The sequence below is a fragment of the Erythrolamprus reginae genome, chromosome 1 (assembly GCF_031021105.1).
Source record: "Erythrolamprus reginae isolate rEryReg1 chromosome 1, rEryReg1.hap1, whole genome shotgun sequence".
NCBI lineage: Eukaryota > Metazoa > Chordata > Lepidosauria > Squamata > Dipsadidae > Erythrolamprus > Erythrolamprus reginae.
This window is the reverse complement of record NC_091950.1, coordinates 132,355,421-132,380,552: the sequence shown is the minus strand read 5'-3', so window position 1 is coordinate 132,380,552 and position 25,132 is coordinate 132,355,421. Positions and strand designations below refer to the sequence as shown.

Below are 25,132 nucleotides of genomic sequence, written 5' to 3'. Positions count from 1 at the left end.
CTTCACTGTGGTGACTCCTTGGCTGGCAGAGGTTTATTCCGTCTAAGTACTCATTTACTACAATGTTCTACTTGTCAATGAATACTTCATCTTCAACCGCAACAATGCATGCGCACACAACAGATTCAAACTCAATGTAAACCACTCGAAACTCGACTGCAGAAAATACAACTTCAGCAACAGAGTAATCAATACCTGGAATGCACTACCTAACTGTGTTTTCCAAACCCCAAAAACTTTAACCTTAGACTGTCTACAGTTGACCTTAGCCCATTCCTAAGAGGTCTGTAAGGGGCGTACATAAGTGCACCATCGTGCCTACCATCCGTCCTACTGTCCAAATTTACCTATACCTACTTTGATTTTGTTTATGTTTATATCTATTATCTTATACATGTTTTGACAAATAAAATAAAATAAATAAATAAATAAATGTACGTTTCATCCATAGCCATGTAGTTTCAATGGCCAGGTCATAATATTTCATATTTTTTTCCAGTTCTTTTTCTTCAGTTCTGGCATCTCCTGGTTCAGCAATATCAATAAACTGTACATTTGGCCCCCAACAACCGTGATATCTGGCATGTTGTATTCCAAATGACAATCTGTCTGTATTCAAAAGTCCCATAAGATCTTTATGTCTCATTTTTAGTAACTTTTTCCACTTTGTGCTCCCATGACGTTTCCGATACATGTATGTCATATTTTTTTATATAATGTCCACTGGACAAATTTAGCAACTTGATCATATCTAGCTTTGTACTCAGTTTATGCAATTTTGCTGCATTCACATATTAAGTGTGAAACAATTTTGACATCATCATCATTATTATTATTATTGGAAAGCAACATAAAATTATTGCATGGGCAATATTTCATCAACTATGTAATGGAACAGGTAAGATGCACCTGCTGAGGTAGGAAGGTAGTTTTGGAGTTGCCACCAATTCTCCATAGAGACAGGAAATATGGTGGCAGATGTGGGTAAAAGAAAAACAATCTAAGTAGGTAAGAGGCTGTTTCTTTTTATAGACATACATGATTCCCAGTGTATTTTATAAGCATCTTTTAGCCCTTCAGTCTGGATCTGGTGCTGCTGAATATCAAGTCATTAAAGAAACCTCTCCAGCACAAGTTGATATGTGTTGCTGAATCAGAGGTGGTTCAGGCTTCTGGGAATTTCCTTTTTCTATTGGAAGATTAAAGTGGCAGATATCCTCTATGTTTAGATAGAGAAGAAATGTTTGAGAAGAGATAGCTGTATAATTTACGAGCGGGAGAAGGCTGCTTTAAACAAAGAAATGTATATGCACACGCATTTCTATACTACATGCTTTCTTATTATTTTATGCAATTCTTTATATTGCAGAGGCACTAATGTTTATAATGGGTTTTAGAAATGCCTCCGCTTCCTCTTTACAAGTCTTATCTTGCCTCAATTTTGATTTCACATAGTTACTCTGATTCACTTATATTGATTGGAGATGAAGACACAGGGTTAGCAAAAAAGGAACAACACTCCTCTTTAAATATTTGACCCAAGGAAAATGACTAATCCAGTCAGATCCATAAAACAGCACACACTCTAATGCATTTAGAATGAAAGGCAAGGCCCATAAGATAAAAGATTTATTATTGTTGGATGGCACGATTTATACAAAATGCATTTTTTTTGGCTAGGTGTGAAAAATGCTCAAGTTCTATAACATTCCAGGAAGACAGTAATTGACAAAGGACACAGTAATTTAATAACTATGCATGGCTTCGATTCTAAGCAATGGAAAATGTTTCAATATAAAAGGTGAAACTTACAGGCCTGTATTTTCAGCTCTCACGCATTTTCTTCTTGTAGAAACTTTTCTATATTCTTTCCAACTATTTTATGGCCCAGTAATGGGGGCCGGGGGCCGGGGAAGGGTTGATAAAGTGATGTCAGATATTAGCAATGTTTCTCTTTCCTCAAATAATCCTGGGATTGTTCTTTAACAAGTTTCCTTAGAATTCTCAGGGTTAATAAAGACGACATGGGACCCCACAATGGAAAAAAGGAGTGGGGCATCATGCATAACAAGGGGTAAGTTTCAACCACCTTACTATATTGACTTCTTAAATATCTACTTCAATATGAAAGCTCTTGACTTGCATACAATACATCAGTCTTTCTCAATCTTGGCATGATGTGACTGTGGTTTTTTTCAGATCTCCTGGGCCATGCACCTTCCTAATTTTTAGATTCACAACTGGAAAGCAACACACTCTACTATATTGATTTCTTAAATACCAACTTCAATACGAAAGCACTTGACTATCATGCAATACATCAGTCTTTCTCAATCTTGGCATGTTGAAGATGTGTAGAATTCAATGCCCAAAGTGGTGGCTGGGGGGATTGGCAAGTTGAAGTCTACATATTGTAGGCCAGTGATGGCGAACCTATGGTACGGGTGCCACAGGTGGCACATGGAGCCATATATGCTGGCACGCGAGCCGTTGCTCTAGCTCAGCTCCAATGTGCTGATCAGCTGAGGTTTTTGGCTCACAAAGAGGCTCTGGGAGGGTATTTTTGCCTTCCAGAGAGTCTCTGTGCGGATGGGGGAGGGCGTTTTTACCCATCCCCAGCTCCAGGGAAGCCTTTGGAGCCTGGGGAGGGTGAAACACAAGCCTACTGGGCCCACCAGAAATTGGGAAACAGACTGTTTCTGGCCTGCAGAGGACCTCCGGGAGTGGAGGAAGCTGTTTTTGCCCTTCCCAGGCATTGGATTATGGATGAGGGATCTCGCACATGCGATAGTGCTCACGCATGCTCTTTCAGCGCCTGAGGAAAAAAAGGTTTGCCATGACTGTTATAGGAAGTCCTCGACTTACGACCACAATTGAATTTCCCAAATTTCTACTGCTAAGCAAGGCAGTTGTTAAGGGAGTTTTGCCTCTATTTTAAGAACTTTCTTGCAATAATGAAATCACTGGCAAATTGTAAAAACTAACTAATACGGTTGTTAATTGCATCTGGCTTCCTCATTGAATTTGCTTGTCAGGTCGCAAAAGCTGATCCCATGACCTCTGTGACACTGCAATTATCATAAATGTGAATCAGTTTCCAAGTGTCTGAATTTTTTATCACAAGATCATGGTGATGCTGTAATGGTTGCAAGTGTGAAAAACAGTCATAAGTCGCTTTTTTCAATGCCGTTGTAACTTTGAATGGTCGTTAACAAACTATTGTAAGTCAAGGACTATCTGTACTATTTCTCGCAGATGATTTACGTTTGTTTCTTTCATTTTATATGTATTCTTTGGTGCAGAATATTCCTAAAAGCACGCAGTCTGGGTGGAGAGCTGTGACTTTTTTCCCCCTAGAGATCTTCATTCATTCCCCACTGTACAGGGACAGCGTAATAAATGACACAGTATATGACATTTAATTTATTGAGTAAACGGCATGAAAATAACATCAGTTGCCCTTTCAGCGAACTAACCCAATGATTCAGAAGTTCTACCAAAGAACAGGAACTGAACACCACTCTTACAAAAGTACAACTTTTATCTAAATATTTCACAATTTTTTTAACCTAATCCATGACCAGATAATTATTGATCTTTATAACCAAAGGCTTTAAAGGACATATACAGCACTTGTGTCTTATCAATAGCCACATCTGGATTTCTTAGGGTATTTCCACACATCCACTGTTTTTCCTGTCTTTTAAAACAGTTTAAAACCAACCTATGCTCCTCCTCAGTACTACCAGTCTGAAAATGCAAGAAAGGAGCCCTGTGATCACACGGCGGTTAGAATACAACACTATATTGCAGGCAAATTATGCCCACAGCTTGGAGTTTGATCCTGACAGGGCTCAAGGTTGAGTCAACCTTCCAAGGTTGGTAAGATGAGGACCCAGATTGTTGGGGGCAATGTGCTGACATTGCAAACAGCCCAGAGAGCGCTGTTAAAAACTAGGAAGAGGTACATAAGTCTACGTTCTGTTGCCATTGCTATAAATTATGATAGCCCCCATTTAGCAACCACAACTGGGACTTAAAACTCAATTGCTAAAATGAAGTGATTGCTAAGTGAAACTGCAATAGTGCTTGAGATCTTGTTTCAGCTTTGTTTTGTTTTGCAGACATTTGAAGGTCATAAATGGGAAAAATTGATTGTAAAATTACTTCTCCATCACTGTTGTAACATTATTAAATGGGGCAGTCACCAAATAAGTACTGCCTGTGATAATTTCTCTACCAAGCTGTGCAAAAATTTTATACAGTGCCCCACCCTCACCACCCTGCAGATTTCAGGAAAAAAAATCTCCTACAGAAGGACAGGAAGAAATTACTTTTCTTTTACATCTGTGTTGTTGATCTGGACAACTATATGAGAGATAGAAGTTGGAAAAGAGAGAGAGAGAAAGATAGAGGGAGGGAGAGGGGGAGGAGGGAAGGAGAGGGAGTAGGAGGGAGGGACGGAGGGAGAGAGGGAGAGAGAGGGAGAGAGAATATAACAAAAACTTAGCTAAATTCTACCAATAGCCTAGTAACCAATTGGTTTTCCCAGCCTTTCTAATCGATTATACAGTGGTACCTCTACTTAAGAACTTAATTTGTTCCGTGATCAGGTTCTTAAGTAGAAAAAAAAATTGTAGGCAATTTTTCTCATAGTAATCAATGTAAAAGCAAATAATGCATGCAAAACCATTAGGAAAGAAATAAAAGCTCGTAATTTGGGGGGGGGGGAGGAGGAAGAAGAGGAGGACAGTCGCTGCCGAAGGAAAAAGGTGAGGTGAGGGGAATAAAAAAAATCCAAAATTTTAAGACTTAAAAAAAAAGAGGGACTCTGAGGCGGTGAGGAGGAGCATGCGCCTCCCATACACCGGGAGCAAGGCTGCCTCCCATACACTGCACCAGAGAGAGAAACCCTGGCGGGCAAGAGTGAGGACCCTCCCGCTCCTTTGACCGAAAGGTGGCTGCTGCTGCTGCTACCTGCTTCCTCTTCCTTCCCATGCTGAAGGGTTCCCCTCTTCTCTCGCTCGCTCGCTTTGTAGCAAGTGCCTTTCCTTCACTGTGGTGACTCCTCGGTTTCGCTGAAGCCGAGTTGATTTGGCCAGGGCGAAGCGTCCCTTTTTGTCTTTCCGTGCTCTGGGAGGCAACCACACGCCGGGTTTGTGGGAGGCAGCGCAAGGGAGTCACCACAGCGAAGTGGTTTATTTCCTCTCCAAGTGCCCAGAGAAAGGAAAACGCTCCTTTCGCTCTGGGCCTCCCAGAGCAAAGGGAGCATTTCTTTTCTCTGAGCACTGGCAAAGGTTTATTCCCTCTCCAAGCGCCCAGAGAAAGGAAAATGCTTTGTTCGCTCTGGACTGCCAAAGACTCCTTAAGCGCCACCGAAAGTCTCCTCTAGCAGCCCAGAAAAGCCCGAGATGGTCAGGATTAAAGGGGGAATGGCAGGAAACTGGCCAGGCCTTTATGCCACTCTTAAATGGAAACTGATCATGTCCCCCCCCCTTTCCCTTCTGTCCTCCAGACTATACAGATTGAGTTCATTAAGTCTTTCCTGATAAGTTTTACGCTTAAGACCTTCCACCATTTTTGTAGCCTGTCTTTGTACCTGTTCAATTTTATCAATATCTTTTTGTAGGTGAGTTCTCCAGAACTGAACACAGTATTCCACCAGTGCTCTATGCAGAGGGATCACAATCTCCCTCTTCCTGCTTGTTTGATTTACAAAACAGCTATATTGTTTGACAGATTTCAAGTGACTGCTTTGCACCAGAAGGGCTCATCAGAGGTCAGGAGCTGGAACCCAGGGAGAGATGAAGTCTTCCACCAATAGGAAAATGGATCACCCAAAAGTTCTAGCATTGCAAAAGAGCTCAGATTTTCTCCAATTTGCAATAAATCAGTGCAGAGAAAAGCTAACTCAGCCCTTGAAATGAGCCAACTTCATCTGCTCAGGCAGAACTATTTTGAAGTGGCAGAAATTCTTTGTGTGGAAATGAACTGGGGGCTTCCACTCCTTATCCAAAATACAGTTACAGGGGTCTCCTAGTGAGCTTTGAGGCAAATACTGATCATATCCGAGTCTGCTTAGTGTTTGAGATCAGTTGAGGTCAGCAATTTGCTGCTGTCTGTCCTGTCTCCAGCTTTAAATTTTACTTATTTAAAAGTACAATGTGGTTTGGCATGGAAAAAGCATCAAGAAAAACTGACCTTGTACCCACATGTTGTATTATATAAATGCAGAGCTTCTCTTACAAGTGCTCTTAAGGAAGCAACGACTTTCCAAAATCCAAAAAATTTAATTGAGCATCTATAGTCAGGTACAAATTTAATTAGTTTAACTGTCCATACAAGTAATATAATAAGTTGGACTATGTTTGGTTTTTTTCAAAAAACATTTTATATATACAGTGGTACCTTTACCTAAGAACGTCTCTACTTACAAACTTTTCTAGATAAGAACCGGGTATTCCAAGATTTTTCTGCCTCTTCTCAAAAATAATTTTCCACTTACAAACCCGAGGCTCTGAAACTGTAAATGGAAAAGGCGGGGAAAAGCCTCCATGGGGCCTCTCTGGGAATCTCCTGGGAGGAAACAGGGCCGGAAAAGGTGGGGAGAAGCCTCCATGGGGCCTCTCTAGGAATCTCCTGGGAGGAAACAGGACCTCCAACCTCCCTGTGGTTTCCCCAATCGCACGCATTATTTGCTTTTACATTGATTCCTATGGGAAAAAATGGCTGCTTCTTATAAACTTTTCTACTTAAGAACCTGGTCATGGAACTAATTAAGTTCGCAAGTAGAAGTACCACTATACATGTATGCATATCAGGGGAGGGTTGCTTACGTTTTCCTACCAGTGCGCTGCATGCGCATTGCAACGCTAAGCACACAAACGCACATGTCCCCAGCCCAATTGTGCTTCTGCGCATGCACAGAGGGACAATTTTCCTTCTGTGTTTTTCTCAGAGAGCTGAAAATTGGGAAAAATTATTTTAAAAAGATGGCGGCGCGCATGGTACGGCAAAGACAGATCGGAGCTGGCGCGCCAGAATTGCACAATCAGTGGGCCACCATCAGAGCAGCGCACTTGACCACACAGGTAGGAATCTACCACCGATGCATATGCATGTTAATTATAACTATATAACATTTAGAGATTCACATGACTTTACTAATGCACATTTCACTGCCCCTCCCCCATTTTTGTGTGTAATTTTCAGGAGTAAACTATTTTTCATAAATAATTTCAATGCAAATGTTTTTGGGGTTTTTTAGCTGAAGAAAACAAACAATGGTGTGAGATCCATCTGCGTTGCTGTCTGTGTATAGTGTGGTTCATTTTGACAGATACTACATTCAACAGCTGCCTGCTTGCTAACGCTATAGTCAGTATTTCTTCAAACAGCTGAGGGAGGCAATGCAGAAAAGGTGGACCTAATCTCCCTCCATAGCCAACGAAGCGGTGGAAGTGATGTGCCGGTGCCTGGAGGCTGTTGGGGCCTGGATGGGTGTCAACAGACTCAAGCTCAACCCAGATAAGACGGAGTGGCTGTGGGTTTTGCCTCCCAAGGACAATCCCATCTGTCCGTCCATTACCCTGGGGGGGGAATCATTGACCCCCTCAGAGAGGGTCTGCAACTTGGGCGTCCTCCTCGATCCACAGCTCACATTAGAGAACCACCTTTCAGCTGTGGCGAGGGGGGCGTTTGCCCAGGTTCGCCTGGTGCACCAGTTGCGGCCCTATCTGGACCGGGACTCATTACTCACAGTCACTCATGCCCTCATCACCTCGAGGTTCGACTACTGTAATGCTCTCTACATGGGGCTACCTTTGAAAAGTGTTCGGAAACTTCAGATCGTGCAGAATGCAGCTGCGAGAGCAGTCATGGGCTTACCCAGGTATGCCCATGTTTCACCATCACTCCGCAGTCTGCATTGGCTGCCGATCAGTTTCCGGTCACAATTCAAAGTGTTGGTTATGACCTTTAAAGCCCTTCATGGCACTGGACCAGAATATCTCCGAGACCGCCTTCTGCCGCACGAATCCCAGCGACCGATTCGGTCCCACAGAGTGGGCCTCCTCCGGGTCCCGTCAACTAAACAATGCCGGTTGGCGGGCCCCAGGGGGAGAGCCTTCTCTGTGGCGGCACCGGCCCTCTGGAACCAACTCCCCCCGGAGATCAGAACTGCCCCTACTCTTCCTGCCTTCCGTAAACTCCTCAAAACCCACCTTTGCCGTCAGGCATGGGGAAACTAAACATCTCCCCCTGGGCACGTTGAAGTTATATATGGTATGCCTGTATGTGTGTATGTTAGTATAGGGGATTTTCTTAAATTTATAATATTTTAATTAATTGGATTGTATTGGATTGTTTTTCACTTGTTGTGAGCCGCCCCGAGTCTTCGGAGAGGGGCGGCATACAAATCCAAATAATAAATAATAATAAATAAATAGCTTAAAGCAGGGACAAACACTGTGGACCAGCTATCATTCATTGCAGTCACCTTGGCTATAATGGCAAGGGTACCAGAGTCTAAAACATCTGGGTAACAGGAAGATTCCTCTTTAAGAGTTGTCAATTGTCTCAGTGTGCAATCATAAATATTATTATTATTATTATTATTATTATTATTATTATTATTATTATTATTATTATTATGTCAATACAACACAGCAAATGAGATCACTATGCTGGATTTCTTATTTCATCACCAGTCGGACGCTTCCCAAGCACCTAGGACTGCGTGATGTAGCGGCGAATTATGTTTGCCGATCCCAGTAAAGTGGCCTTCTGCAATTGACAGTGGAGATTTTGTCAATTCCGATGCTTTTCAAGTGTCCGCTGAGATCCTTTGGCACGCGCCCAGCGTGCCAAGTTCCACTGGGACCACTTTCACTGGCTTATGCCAGAGTCATTGCAGCTCGATTTTTAGATCTTCGTATTTCACTAATTTCTCTAGCTGCTTCTCCTCAATTCTGCTGTCTCCTGGGATTGTGATGTTGATGATCCATACTTTCTTTTTCTCCACCATCACAATGTCTGGTGTGTTATGCTTCAGAATTCGGTCAGTCTGAAGTTGGAAGTCCCTTCAGACTGACCGAATTCTGAAGCATAACAATAAATAAATTATTATTATTATTATTATTATTATTATTATTATTATTATTATTATTAATTGGATTTTTATTCCACTCCTCTCCGAGGACTCAGGGTGGCTTACAATATGTAAAAAACAATACAATTTTGAAATCCAATAATAACTAAAAAGAAACAATCTAAACCCCCAATTTAATATAAAAACAATCATTTTCAAACCACCAACATACTTTCCATTCAACATACATTCATTCATAGGCAGGGGCTGATGATGAATGTCACCAGGCCTGTCAGCATAGGTGCATCTTCAAATTCTTATGGAAGGTAAGGAGGGTGGGGGCAGTACGAATCTCTGGGGGAATTGATTCCAGAGGGCCGGGCCCCCCACAGAGAAGGCTCTTTCCCTAGCCCGCGCCAAGTGACATTGTCTAGTCGACGGAATCTGGAGAAGGCTGACTCTGTGGGATCTGATTGGTCGCTGGGGCTCATGTAGCAGAAGACGGCCCCGTAAGTAATCTGGTCCGATGCCATGTAGAGATTTATAGGTCATAACCAACACTTTGAATTGGGTTTGGAAACCGATCAGCAGCCAATGCAGCCTGCGGAATGTTGGAGAAACATGGGCATACCTAGATAAGCCAATGACTGCTCACATGTCTGGTATTAGGATCAAGTAATGGAAAATTTAAAACCATTAGAAAAATGTAGAGCTTTATACTTATACTTATAATTTCTTGATATCTCTTGATATCACCATATGCGATGAGGTTTTGGCAATTTCACTCTTAAGCTCTCACCCAAGCATTCTGAAAACTCAAAAGACTGCCATTAAAAATATTTCATGTAGGAAATGGGAGGGAACCATTGTAAAATTATTGGTTTTAAATAAAAAATGTCCATATTGCCAGCCTCTAATTGAAAGAATCCAGCAACAAATCAAAACAAATATATTTATTTATTTATTTTATAATAATAGACCGGGCTGGTTTTTATTTAAAAAAATCAATGTTCTTATGTATTCATGCAATTTTTTTTATCCGTTTAAAAAAAAAAAAAGGCCCTGGCCCCCGATTAGCTGATTATTCAGGTCTGGAAAAACATCTGTTGTAGATTCTTAATTTAAATTTTAATTCCTTCAGCGGTGGAAGTATAGCTCCCTCTAGTGTATAAGTGCCGCAAGTAACTTTGAGAAGTTTACAAAGTGCCAAATGACTTCACAGATTAAAAAAAAAAGTCCACTGGGAAACACACTTTTATAGTTCATTTCCCATGTACTGAATAAAGGAAGAGCAATTTCAGAGGGCAGTGGCCCAGCAGGATAAAATTCAGTTTATAAACTGAATAATGTTATAAATTGTTATCCAGGCAGTCCTTGAGTCACGGCCAGTCATTCAGCAACCACTTGAATTTACGATAGCGCTAAAGGACATACAACCTAGGCCTGAAGTTATGGCTATTGCAGTCTCCCCTTGGTCACGGATCATCAAAACATGGATTCCTGGCAGCTAACCCAAACTTATAACCATGGGGTGCTGCAATTTCCCTCACATGCCTATCCTCCAGTGAAGGGCCACTCGTCTTTGGGGATACCAGTGCGCCCTACAAGGCTGCTGCGGGTGAGTGCGCATCCGGTGTGCATGCCTGCGCCCATTGGTGAGAGATCTGGTTTCTGCACGTGTGCAGCAAGCAAATTTTTGTGTGAGGAGCACGCATACAAGATTTTGCTTCTGTGCATGCGCAGAAGAAAAAAAAAATCAGTGAAAATTGCTGAAACCTTGCTCACGTGAGCATCTTCACGCAAGATTTCACTTGCACATGCGCAGAAGCCAAATCTCACGTTGGGGCACACAAGCGTGTCTCGGGGATGCGCAGCTGCATGTGCATCCCAGATTTTCCTACCGGGACGGCACACCAAATAGCATAACCTGGAACCCATTACTGCTGTCCTACCCCCTGCCCCAATATCTATGCCCTTTTGGCTGCTCTCCACAGCAGTATTAGTTGACAGTGATGGAGTTGAGGCTGAAGCAGAAGCCAGGAGCAGTTTCAGCAGTTTCAGCAAGTTTCTCCTGCCCCCAGGCCTCTACTTCAGCCCCAGCACCTCTGTTGCCATTGAGAAATGCTGCCTTAAGCTACACTTGAGCCACCCCATCCCTAGCTAGCACCACTGTGCAAAGCCCAGTTTCTCTCACTACCAGTGAGTGGTGGGCTCCTACGGGTACGGTCAGGTATGCACTACCGGTAGCAAAATTTTGGTCAGGTACACAGTACCGGTAGCAAAATTTTTATTTTCTTTTTCTTTTTTTCCCTTCTGGGCTTTGGGTATGCTTTTCCTATCGCAGTAAATGAGGTTGAATGTGTATAATTTTAGAAGAGCTGTGCATGCGGGTGTACATATACTTTATATAGTAGATAATCAGGGGTGGGCTACTGCCCAGACCTGGGAGGGGATGCTGTGGGGTAGCAAAAATGGATCCCCACCCCAGAACACCCAATTTGCACTGAAATACAGTGGTACCTCATCTTACGAACGCCTCTTCTAACGAACTTTTTGAGATACGAACCCGGTGTTTAAGATTTTTTCCCCTCTTCTTCCGAACTATTTTCACCTTATGAACCCAAGCCGCTGCTGCTGGGATGAAGGGATTTCTCCCCCCGCCTTTTTTGAAGAAAGAAAAGGGAGGGGCAGCTTGGAGGGGGAAAGAGTTTGCATTTTAAAAAGTAGGAGAACAGCGTGCTTGCACAGGCACTGAAAGGGTGTCTTTTGAAGAAAGAAAAGGGAGGGGCAGCTTGGAGGAGCAAAGAGTTTGCATTTTAAAAAGTAGGAGAACAGCATGCTTGCACAGGCACTGAAAGGGTGTCTTTTGAAGAAAGAAAAGGGAGGTGCGCCCCCCTTGCCTTTCTTCCTTCCCACTCACCCTTTAGCCTAGCCTTGCTTCTTCCACCCGCCCCCTTTAGCTGCTCCTCCCTGCCCTCTGTTCGCCTCCCTTCTAAAGTTTGGGATTTCCCTGAAGGATTTGCATGCATTATTTGCTTTTACATTGATTCCTATGGGAAACATTGTTTTGTCTTACGAACTTTTCACCTTACGAACTTCCTCCTAGAACCAATTAAGTTCGTATCATGAGGTACCACTGTATGTTGAAACAAAATGCATAAGCCATGCCCACAATGTGATAGTAAAATTTTTGGTAGCCCACCACTGCTCACCACCCTGCCTACAAGAGTCCTGCTGAGCCCTCCTTTACTGTTTTCCTCCCATTGTTGCCAAGGCGTGCCCAGCCTGACTCTATTCTATATGATTTTAGCTGTTGGCCACACCAGGCCTTCCTGAGTCCGCTCGCACCATTCTCTAAATTATACACCCCGTTCTTATGATGCCTTGAGAAGCTTCTAAAATATGAACATTTCAGCGTGCCTACCATTCTCCAAATAGCCAGTTCTTGTGAGATTTTTAATGCTTGGCTCGCTTTTCTGTAATTAAAGAAAAGCTTCTTGCTGTTTTGATGGAAAGAGTAAATGGGATCAGCTCATAGGACATGCTTTCTGGCCTTAAAATTAATTTAGAAACAACGAGTGCTTTCCTACCACAGGGCAGCTAGTTGAGGTTGCCTCTGTCAACCAAAAAAAGTAATTGCCTTTTACACAAACAGATTTATAACAGATTGAATTTTTTAAATAGTCAAGAAATCAAACAATATAATAAGCTAAGAATGAAAGAAAGCCAGGATTCTATTTTTTATTTTTTTTTGAGAATGGGGTGAAGTAATTTACCAGATAATCATGAAAAGTGAATCATGAAAAAGCAAGGCTATAGTTGTGTCAGCAAGATCCTGTTGGCATTTCCATAAACTAATCAGGTCCCAGATATGTAGATTGCAGTTAAGAGCTACATTATTTGGTTAGAGTTATTGAGCACCTGCAAATGTATGTTATTCTTTCAAAGCACAAACTTTGTCAACCTGTACTGTAATTTTTTGAAATGCACCTAGCTATCTACAGCGGTACCTCTACTTACGAATTTAATTCATTCCATGACCAGGTTCTTAAGTAGAAAAGTTTGTAAGAAGAAGCAAGTTTTCCCATAGGAATCAATGTAAAAGCAAATAATGCATGCAATTTGGGGAAACCACAGGGAGGGTGGAGGCTCTGTTTCCTCCCAGGAGATTCCTAGAGAGGCCCCATGGAGGCTTTTCCCTGCCTTTTCCGGCCCTGTTTCCCCCCCCCCCCCCAGGAGATTCCTAGAGAGGTCCCATGGCTTCTACCTTTTCTGGTTACAGTTTCAGGGGCTGGGGTTTGTAAGTGGAAAATGGTTCTTGAGAAGAGGCAACAAAATCTTGAACACCCGGTTCTTCTCTAGAAAAGTTTGTAAGTAGAGGCATTCTTAGGTAGGGGCACCACTGTATATCAAAAGATAAAAAGCTAATAATGGAGTCAGCTGCAAATTATTGGCAACATAATCACAAAGGAAGCACACCCCTACCCACACTCAAAATACAGTGGAAAGCCATATTAACTGTATTGTGATGCAATCAAATGTAACTTTGCCATTTCTACATCCCCCCACAGGAGAGATATTGGTTTAAGGACTAACATGCAGGGTATTTCATTTTCAGCTAACTTTGCAATCCAATGTTCTTTTATGCGTTGATCAATTCAAATTAATCTATGTCACTTAAAACATAATGTGCAGTGGCAAAGCCTGCCAGTTGCAGTTGTGCTCAGTACAGCAGAGACGTCTCAAATGAAGTGCGTATCAAAGGCAAAACTATTTTTCTGAATCCTGAATACTTCTGGGATCCAAAAACATTCTACTCTAAGAAAATGAAGATGAAGTTGCAGCTACTTAAATGCTATCCTTAGAATGTCAGATCCAAAAGGTTTTGCTATTTTTATTTTTTAAGGAAGGAAAGTGTCAAGTTTGGTGAGTGCTTTAGAATCTTCTGCATTTGACATTTGCTCATCATGTTGGGTGCTAAAGCCATTATAGTTTTGTTTTGAATTAAATCTAGTTCCAGAATCCATTTTAGTGTCCTTGACATTTCATTTTTTTTAAAAAAAAGACTGTGCTAGTGTATTTGACTTTAGTCAGGATCAAATCCGTATTTAATTTTTTTTAGACTGACAACTGTCTATTTTTTTCAATAATGAGCTTTTTGATAACTGTGACATAGGTTTTATTTTTAGTCTGCCAGCAACCAAAATACATTGCAATTCTCTTATTTTCAAATTAACTACAATTAAGTGCTATGCTACAAACCAACTTCTTATCACAATGGAAGTTGGTTCCAGTTAGTACATTTTAGTGGAATCTCACATATCACTGCAACATCATAATAGGAATTAGCTCCAAGAATTAAATATCTTGCCATTATGTCTTTAATCATGGTAATTAAACATATTTGACAAGTGAATTTTGTATGTTACCATCATCAGAAGTTCTTAACTGAGAAAGCAAGTATGGAATAGATTTCACACACTCTCATTAGTTAATCATGAGGGGTTTTTTTTAATTTAAAAACCATTTCAGACTCTATAGGTAGTCCTCGATTAAAACTGTACTGGAGCCTGCCTATTATGGTCATAAATTGCAACAATAATAAATCAGAACAGTCATATGACTGACCCAATGTTACCTACCACTGTTGTTAAGCTACCACTTGGTTGCAAGCACAGCCCATTATTGCTGCTCTTGCAACCTTGTTTGCCAAAACCTAAAAGAGGCAAAATGTATACCTCTGTAAAGAAGATATATCAACAGTGAAGATACTGTAGTTTAGAACTAGGTTGTCAAACTCCCAGACTGTGGGCTGAATACATCATACGTTGCCCATGCCCGGTTTAGCGAAGAGGGAAAAAATCCTGATACATTAATGTGCAGCAGTGGCTAAAAAAGCCAACACAATCCTAAGCTGCATGAACAGGGGGATACACTCCAAGACCAGAGAGGTAATAATACCACTCTATAAGGCCCTGGTCAGACCGCACCTGGAGTATTGCATCCAGTTCTGGTCACCACACTTCAAAAGAGATATAGAGACTCTGGAGAGGGTGCAGAAAAGAGCAACTAAAATGATAATGGGACTAGAGACCAGGCCATACGAGGAAAGGTTGACGGAACTGGGCATGGATAGTCTAGCAAAAAGAAGGGCTAGGGGGGACATGATAGCTGTATACAGGTACTTAAGGGGATGCCACGGAGGGGAGGGGGTCACACTATTTTCCAGGGCACCAAAGGGCCGGATGAGGAACAATAGTTGGAAGCTAACCAAGGAGAGATTCAACCTAGAGATAAGGAAGAACTTCCTGACGGTGAGAGCGATCAACCAGTGGAACGGCCTGCCAGCCGAGATTGTCAACTCCCCAACTCTGGACATTTTTAAGAGTAGATTGGACTGCCATTTGGCTGGGGTGCTGTAGGGTTTCCTGTGTAAGCAGGGGGTTGGACCTGTAAGGTCCCTTTCAACTATAATAATAATAATAGTAATAATAGTAATACTAATAATACTACTACTACTACTACTAATAATAATAATGTGACGCCACTGTGAGGGTGTGAGTTTGACACCTCTATTTTAGAAGATATTCCCTACTTAGAAGAACCTCTAATATTGGATCATTAAATTAGATCACTAATTGAAAAAAATATGTAGAAATGTGACAAGTAAAAGATGAAAGATGAGTGAAACAAAATATGAAGAATACCACAGTGGCCAACAAGTTGAAAGAGGTCAACCTACATTCCAATAGCAAAAAGGAGCTTTAACAGAGTTACAAACTGTTGCACACTATCCTTAATTTCATTTCTTATTAAAATGTTTGGAATCATCCAATTAAGGTTAGAGCCTTACACTGGAATGAATACACAAGGTGTCAAATCTGACTTTAGGAAAAACTGAGGAACCGGAGACATTATTCTTGATGCCTGCTGGAAAACTGAGAAAACCCGAAGAGTCGAGTTGAGAAGAGATTTTCTTACAGCAAATTTATGTAAGTAGTTGCTAAGAGTTTTTCCCAGCTTGATAGCATATAATCAATTATGTGGTCTGTCAATCAATTAATCCATGCTTGTAAACTAAATAGGATTGTATTCAATAGCTTGCTATTCCGCTTCGTCAAGGTATATATCTTGCCATAATTACATCTACTCAAATACATGGATCAAGTTGTTGTAACTAAAATGACCCATTCTCTTACATTGAAATCTGGATCAAGTTGTGCACATCCCTATAGTTTCATTAGGAAGATATGAACAAATAATATGTCAATATATTCTCCAGGTCTAACCTTTTGTATATTACTTCAGTATGTCTTGTTTCAATGATCCATCCCACCCTATGGAATATCTTGCCTGGTCAGCAAGTCTCCACTCTTCTGGCCTTTTAGAAAAGATCTAGCTCTGCTAATTGGTATGTGGATCTAACAGTGATAGGCAATCCTGGGGATGCTTAGTGGTTTAAGGGTGCTCTCTCCACCTTTTAAACTTTTATATTTTAATTTGAATAATGTATCCCGAGATTCTCAGTCGTCCAGGTCATGGTTCTCCCAAAGGTGCTTTTTCAAGAGGCAACTTGCAAACCACAGGAACCACTCGCATTTTACATTTTCTGGAAATTCTTCCATTCCTCACCATACAGTCAGAACTGAACAAACTTCTTGGTAGAGAAGTGAAACATCTTCAAAGAAAAACCAGAAAGTCCAAGTTGCCTCTTGAAAAAACACTTTTGGGACAATTTTAACAATGGGTTTAATTCTGGTTTTACCTTTCTTTTTAATTATTTTTAAAATTTTGTTTTTACACTGCTGTGTGTCTTCTATTTGTAAACTGCCTAAAGCCACTAAAAATGGGATCAGATTTGTCACATACTGTTTAGACCAGTGTTTTTCAACCAGTGTGCCGCAGCACACTAGTGTGCCGTGAGACATGGTCAGGTGTGCCGCGAAGCTCAGAGAGAGAAAGAAAACAAGAGAGAGAGAGAGAGAAAGAAAGCAAGAGAGAGAGAGAGAAAGCAAGAGAGAGAAAGAGAGAAAGCAAGAAAGAAAGAAAGCAAGAGAGACAAAAAGAAAACAAGAGAGAAAGAAAGAGAGAGAAAGAAAAAAAGCAAGAGAGAGAGAAAGAGAACAAGAGAGAGAAAGAAAGCAAGCAAGGGAGGGAGCAAGAGATAGAAAGAGAGGGAGGGAAGGTGGGAGAGAGAAAGACAGAGGGAGGGAGGGAGGGAGAAAGAGAGCAAAAAAGAGGAAGGAAGGAAGAGAGAAAGAAAGAGGGATGAAGAGAGAGAGAAAAAAGAAGGGAGAGAAAGGAGGAGGGAGAGAGAAATAGAGCAAAATGGAGGAAGAGAGAAAAAAAATTTGTCCAAACTTTTTTTAGCCCCCCCCCCCCCCCCCTCAATGTGCCCCAGGGTTTTGTAAATGTAAAAAATGTGCCGTGGCTCAAAAAAGGTTGAAAATCACTGGTTTAGACAACTGGCTTTACATTGGTTAATAGTCCAAGGTGGTCCATGTTCTGAACATTCGATACCTAACAGATGACTCTGGCAGCACAAATCAAGATCCCCAAACAAAATCCAGCATGGCTGGGATATGGAAAGAGTTGAGCAAAGAAAGAACACACACACACACTGAGAGAGAGAAAGAGAGAGAGAGAGAGACAGAGATTTATGAACCCTGGATTAGGAGGCTGTGTTCAAATTTATAAAGACATTCTTAATCATAGCTACTTGCAGTATTTCTATTTCTTTGAGAGCCCCAATTTTCACGCTTTAGTGCCTTTTTAAAGAAAATCACAAGAAAGCAAGACAGGCAGAGGATGTTCATGTAAGAAAATATTTCCCAATTTAAAGGGAGAAACTCTTCTGATCTCAAGTTTATGGCTGCACAATTCATTTAGGATGCAGCGAGGAACAGAAGAGATATATTTACCAGCTCCTCATAGAGAAAACAGAGTGTAGAAGCAATATATACATTTCCATAAGAAACAGACAGGACATCTTTTATCCGCAGAGGCTTACTCAAAATAATTTAACTGTGGTACCTCTTGAACTTAACTAATTAGTTGCTCAAGTTGCTCTACCACCAAATACATTTTAATAAAATTATGCAATCACCATGTGTGATAAGCACTAATAACTCTTATGACTTATGCATCCCCGAGAAATTGCGGAGGCTAATGAACCTTGCTGTTGATTTATATCACATGGGTTAAATCCAAAACGTAGCCACTAGGAATTGATTATTGCTTAATGAATGCAACACAGCACAAAGGTATTATTGGCGATAAAAATGTAGCAAATTGCATGTCACCAAGAATTTATGTTTTTTTCATTTATGTAAGATTCAGGAAAATTAAGCTTAATACAAAATGAGCATGTAACTTATTACGAATCTATGCATGCTTTTAATCATTTAACATCCTAAAAACCATTTCATAAGCACTGTTTAATTAATGCTCTCTAAACACCCATTTTTTTTATGAGAAAATAGGCCAAGGGGTTTAATTACTTGCTCAAGGTTACTAAAAGCTGCCAATAAATACGTGCAATGGATCTCTCCCAGGATTTTCATTATTTTATTCAAACAACAGGAGTTTTGTAAGTGTGGTGCCTTCTGATCTTGAATTAATTATTTTAAACAGTTTTGTTTTATAATGTGAATATAACAATTGGACTTTATTAAAAGGCAGGAAATTAAATTATTGAACACCATGCTAATTACAAATCGACTTAATTTTATATTACTGTACTGGTAAAATGTTTAGCTAATTTCCAAAGAAGTTGGATAATTTCACTAACTAAAAATGCAATAAACTAAAAGCCCTCAGCCTAGCATAAAATACAACTGACAAATGGAGGAAGACCACAAAAACCACAGCATACCACCATTAAATTTACGCCATGAAAGGACTCACCTAAATCATGTAGCCTCAAGCCTGGGGAAACAACCAGATTTTTAAAAGATAGCTCAAAGGCAGACAAGGTAGGAACCATGCATCTCCAGAAGGTACTGTTCAATGTAGGCTTTACAAGTGATAACCATCACCTTGAATTGTACCTGGAAGCCAACTGGCAACCAACCAACTGGGAGCCAACTAGGGGACACAATCTGAGGTTAGTTGGGGGAAAGATCAGAAGCAACATGAGAAAATATTACTTTACTGAAAGAGTAGTAGATGCTTGGAACAAACTATCAGCAGACATGGTTGGTAAATCTACAGTAACTGAATTTAAACATGCCGGGGATAAACATATATCCATCCTAAGATAAAATACAGGAAATAGTATAAAGGCAGACGATGGACCATGAGGTCTTTTTCTGCCATCAATCTTCTATGTTTCTATGTGGGCACAATTCACAAACACTTGTTTTATGTTGTGTGTATCTTAATACTGTAAAAAATCAATAAAAATATTTTTTTTTAAATGTTTCTATGAGTGTTACATGAGTTAGTGGGGCTTGACTATCACTGTTTATATCACTGCATTCTGCACCATTTGGTTTTCAAGGTCATCCCTGTGTAGATTGTATTAGAACAGTTCAATCACAATAGCGCTTCTCAATTATTTTCTGTCCCCCCCGGGAAGAAGTAAATATTTTGTCCCGTCCCCCCCAAATCAAGCAGATGTTTTGGGGTTGCCGGCCAGGCCCATAAACGCCGCCTCTACCAGGCACTCATAAAGGAGGCTTTAGGGTGCTGCTCGAAGCTTTCGCCCAGCTGCAGAGGATGTTCTTCCTTGTCCAGCAGCAGGTTCACCATGCCATTCATGGCTACCACGGCACCTGCCGAGAATAATAAGAATGCACACAGCCATCATGCCCTGCCTAGCTGTGCACTGAATCACTAAGAGACAAAAGGTATACAGTGATCCCTCGTTTTTTGCAGGGGATATGTTCCAAAGCCACCCGTGAAACACTAATTTCCATGAAGTAGAGGAAAGATAGTTTTTTATGTATTTAACGAGTATTTGGACTTTTAAAACCCACCCTTTGCATTAAATAGTCATTGTATAATGTTTCTCAGCTGGAACTACATGTGATATCCTACCAGTTTCTTTAATAGAGTACAGTAGGACTGTAGAAGAGTTTTATGAATTTTTAATGGTTTAAAATTTTCAATGGATTTAATGGATTTAAGCCCTCTTTGAAGACCCGTGAAGTAGCGAATCCGCAAAAGATGAACCGCAAAGTAGTGAGGGATTACTGTAAATGACAGTGAGGAGGGCCTCTCAATTCATGAATGAGCAGAATGAGCACATAAGCAGAATCTACCCAAAAGCTTTCTCGATTACAGCTGCCTCAGGCCAAGGCAATATTTAAACAAAGGGTTTAGATGTTAATGCACAAACTGATATTGAGGCACTTTCTAAGTGCAGGTCACTGAAATGGGTAGCCAAGAACAAAACAGCCTTTCAACTAGAAAAATACCTGACAATGGGTCTGACCCAATACCATAGAACAGCACTCACCAGAGCAAGATTTGAGCAGTTAGATTCTACGGTCAAATATGGACAATTCCACCAAGTACCATATTTTGAGAGAACATGCATTTGCAGTGCACCAGAAATAGAAGACATTGCACATGTGCTACTCAATTGTAAACTATACTCCTCAGTAAGACCTCAGTATTTACAGCCCCTACTTGACAAAATCATACACTGGGACTGTAATAAACAACTATCATATTTTCTTCAAGGTACAAATATATATGTAGTTTCTAGAACCACTAAGTTTATAGTCAGGGCTGTTCAGATGAGAATACGTTTTATAGAACATATTGGGGTGGCATGCAAAGGAGATGAACTCACTGAAGAATATTTTATATCAGTATCTTAGATTTGTTTAATATAATCCTTTGCATGAGTTATATTCTCACGTTTTACTACTCACTTTTAGCATATTATACTGCATTTTAACTTATTATTTATTCAAATTCCCTCTATTTTAGCCAATTTTATTGTATTTTAACCAGTCACAGTTTTATGACGACCGATGTGGTCCTTTTCCTCTCTTTGATATGGTCGATTGACTAATCAAATAAAGTTGATATTGATTGAGCTGCCTCCTGCTTCACTGAGCAGAGCAGTTTGACTCTGAGAATTTTACAAAAGACATGTTGGCGCAGTGGTTAGAATGCAGTACTGCAGGTACTTCTGCTGTCTGCCAGCAGTTTGGCAGTCCGATTCCCGCCTGCTCAAGGTTGACTCAGTCTTCCATCCTTCCAAGGTCAGTAAAATGAGGAGCCAGATCATTGGAAGAAATATGCTGACTTTCTAAACGCGCCTGTTCCCAAACCGGTAGCAAAGGTAAGTGAAACCAACTTTTAAAACCCACCCTTGGCATTAAACAGTCATTCTATAATGTTTCTCAGCTGGAACTACATGTGATATCCTACCAGTTTCTTTAATAGAGTACAGTGATACACAGTGCTGTGAATCAGGGAGTGGGTTCTACTTACCTTCCCCACTGGTTCACACCGCAATGAAAGTGCACGTTTTGTGTGCATCCCTTCCAGGAACTGATTGTTGGGGCATGCTAGATACTTTGAAAAAAACCTTGTCCAGGTTGCAAACTAGCCAAGGAACACAAAAAACAGCTGTGGAGAGGCAATTCAATCTGCCTCCCCTGATCAGCTGGGCTTCGGAAGCAGAGATAAAGGTCAGTATAACCCACCGGTGGGTGGACTCACTTTCAAGCATACAGAGAACTGGTTCGCTCTCAGCTTGGAGTCAGAGCTACCGGTTCTAAAGAACCGGCCCAAATCGGCAGCAACCCACCTCTGCTGCGAATTAATATTGACTTTCCTTGCATATTGTTCAAGCTATTCTATGGAATAGAATACGTTTCCCCTGTGAGCTATAAAGAAGATCCCCTGTGAACTTTCATTGATTAAGTACCATCAACTCAAATCGTTAGAATTCTCACAACAGGTAGGAAAGTATTATTTTGTCCTGATTGCTGTAAGGAAACCTGGGATATAAAAATGATCTGACAGATTGTTTTCAGTGTTAGAAGGAAATTCTCTATGCATTTCACCTTTTAATATTTTAGTTATTTTAAGTTTTGCCGTTTGATGTTTTATCTTGAATTATGGTCCAGGGTATTAAATAAAATGCGAACATCATAGCAAAGGGGAGAAGAGCTTGGCCGTTTGAGATAGCAGAACAGTAGTTGGCAGGGATCTTACATTGCTTCTTTTTGCCAGAAAGAGCTATCAGTTTCCACAGACTTGCCTTGAAGCTACAGAACTGAAGGGCATCACATTTCCATATTATCCATCAGAAAAGAAACCAAAGACCTTCGGAGAATTTCATTCCAACTGGAAAAATAAATGGCAACTAAAGACACAAATCTGACATCACCCAATAGTCAGAGAAGGAGCTGCTGGTTTTCTCTACTCAGCATACTTTTATTTTCCCTTCTTTTGTATTGTAGGTTTGCAAACCCAGAATTCGCTTTAACTTTTAACTCTAATGCACCAACTGAGAAATGTTACATGCTTTTAAAATCTTAACAAATTAGGTTAATCTATGTATTGTTCTGGCAACCATATCTGAAGGGGAAAAATGGGGGAAAGGAGCAGAAACTAAAATATGTATTGATCCTGAATTTTTTTTAAAAAAAATTCAAACATTTGTAATCAAAGTATACATCTAAAACCAATAGTAGATATGTGTGTTAAGAAAAGGGAGAAATGTTTGGGAAGTTATATAAAGCAGTTTATGCTTTATATAAAGCAGATATCAAAAACAGATATATATATCTTCAGGCTGGTGCTTCAGTCCTTGTTCTAGGGCGAACAGAGCCCTAGAACAAGGACAGAAGCACCAGCCTGAAGATGACGAGTGGGACCTCATCAAAATGTCTCCAGAAATTTCTGAATCCTACACGGGAAGAAACCCGAATATACCAAGACTGTCACACCTGTACCCGTGAAAATCTACGAACACACACACACACACACACACACACATATATATATGGACAATTTCCTCACACATTTCAATAGCCTACACCCCAAAATATAATTCACTATGGAAACAGAAGCCAATGATCAACTTCCCTTTCTGGATGTCCTAATCTATAAAAAACCCAATGGCACCCTAGGACACACCATCTACCAAAAGAAAACCCACACCAACCGTTATTTAAATGCACACTCCCACCACGACCCTGCACAGATCACCTCAGTAGCCTAAACCCTCATCACCAGAACCAAACGTCTAGCTGACCATGACCACTTAAAAACTGAATTGAACAAACTCAAAGATGTATTAATTTCTAATGGATTTGAAAGAAAAACAATTACAAACCTAATCAAAAAAGAGACATCCCCCAAAAATCAAGACAAAGAACAGGATAATGGCATCCTCCTCCTACCTTACATTAAAGGTACCACAGACAAAATTAGTAAAATTCTCCACAAACATAATATCAAAACTTCATTTGTCACTAACCAAAAAATATCAAACATCCTAAGAAACCCAAAAGGTAAAATCCAACTCGAAAACCAAGGAATCTATGAAATCCCTTGCAAAACATGTGCAGCCACATACATTGGACAAACCAATCGAAGAATAAACACACACATTGCAGAACATAAAAATGCAGTCAAAAAAGAAGAAAAAACTTCCTCCCTTGTCCAGCACATTAAAAAAACAGGACATGAAATTGACTTTGAAAAAACTAAATTACTTTCCAAAACAGAACACGTATATAAAAGAATAATCATGGAAGCCATAGAGATAGAAAAACACCCCCTCAGCATGAATAAACGTGATGACACATCCCGCCTACCAGAAATTTGGAAACCAGCCTTAAACAAAAAAACATATCATAATCATCACCATGTCAATCCTTCAACTAAATGTGATTCCACCAACCAATCAAATCATTAAAACATAGCCACCCCATCTACTTGCTACATTCAAACCAAATCTCCACCCCCACCACTATTTATAAGGAACAAATAAGTATACTATCTACCAAAAGAAAACCCATACCAACCGTTATCTAAATGCACACTCACACCACCACCCCGCACAAATCACCTCAGTGGCCAAAACTCTCATCACCAGAACCAAACGCTTAGCTGACCATGAGCACTTAAAAACTGAATTGAACAAACTCAAAGATGTACTAATTTCTAATGGATTCAAAGAGAAAACAATAACAAACCTAATCAATAAAGAGACACCCCCCAAAAAACAAGATCAAGAACAGGACAATGGCACCACCATCCTTCCTTACATCAAAGGCACCACGGATAAAATTAGTAAAATTCTACAAAAACATAACATCAAAACCTCATTTTGCACTAACCAAAAAATATCTAATATCCTAAGGAGCCCCAAAGATAAAATCCAATTAGAATACCAAGGAATCTATGAAATCCCTTGCAAAACATGTGCAGCCACATACATTGGACAAACTAACCGAAGAGTGAGCCAGCGCATGGCAGAACATATGAATGCAGTCAAGAAACAGGAGAAGACCTCCTCCCTTGTCCAGCACATTAAAAGAACAGGGCACGAAATTGACTTTGAAAAAACTAAATTACTCCACAAAACAGAGAATTTATATAAAAGAATCTCTCTAGAAGCTATCGAAATTGAAAAGAGATCCTTTTGTTTAAATAAAAGGGATGATACCTCGCGCCTGCCAGAGATTTGGAAACCAGCCTTAAACAAAATAAACACTTCATTATAATCAATATGTCAATCCCTTAATTATTATGATTTTAGAATTTTATATTTGGAAATCAGACTTAAACAAAACACTTCATAATCTTCATGCCATTCCTTCTATAACCATGATTACACCAACCAATCAGATCACGGAAGCATAGTCACCCAATCTATTTGCTACATTCAAAGCAAATCTCCACCCCCACACTACATGCTAAGAAGAAATGTCAGTTGCTAATATTCATTTGCAAAAACACAAAGATTGGAACTCCAGCCTGATGATGGTGAAGAACCGTTGTACTCACCTGAACGGTCTTCTCCAGGTCCTGGAAGGAGAGTCCATCATGGGTTTAGCTCGAGTCTTA

General features: G+C 40.4%; 1 protein-coding gene across 4 annotated transcripts in view; it reads right to left on the bottom strand.

Annotated features, from left to right (window-relative positions):
- CHID1 (chitinase domain containing 1) overlaps positions 1-25,132 on the bottom strand; it is a 152,386-nt gene that overhangs the window by 15,255 nt on the left and 111,999 nt on the right. The gene's annotated exons all lie outside the window — the stretch shown is intronic.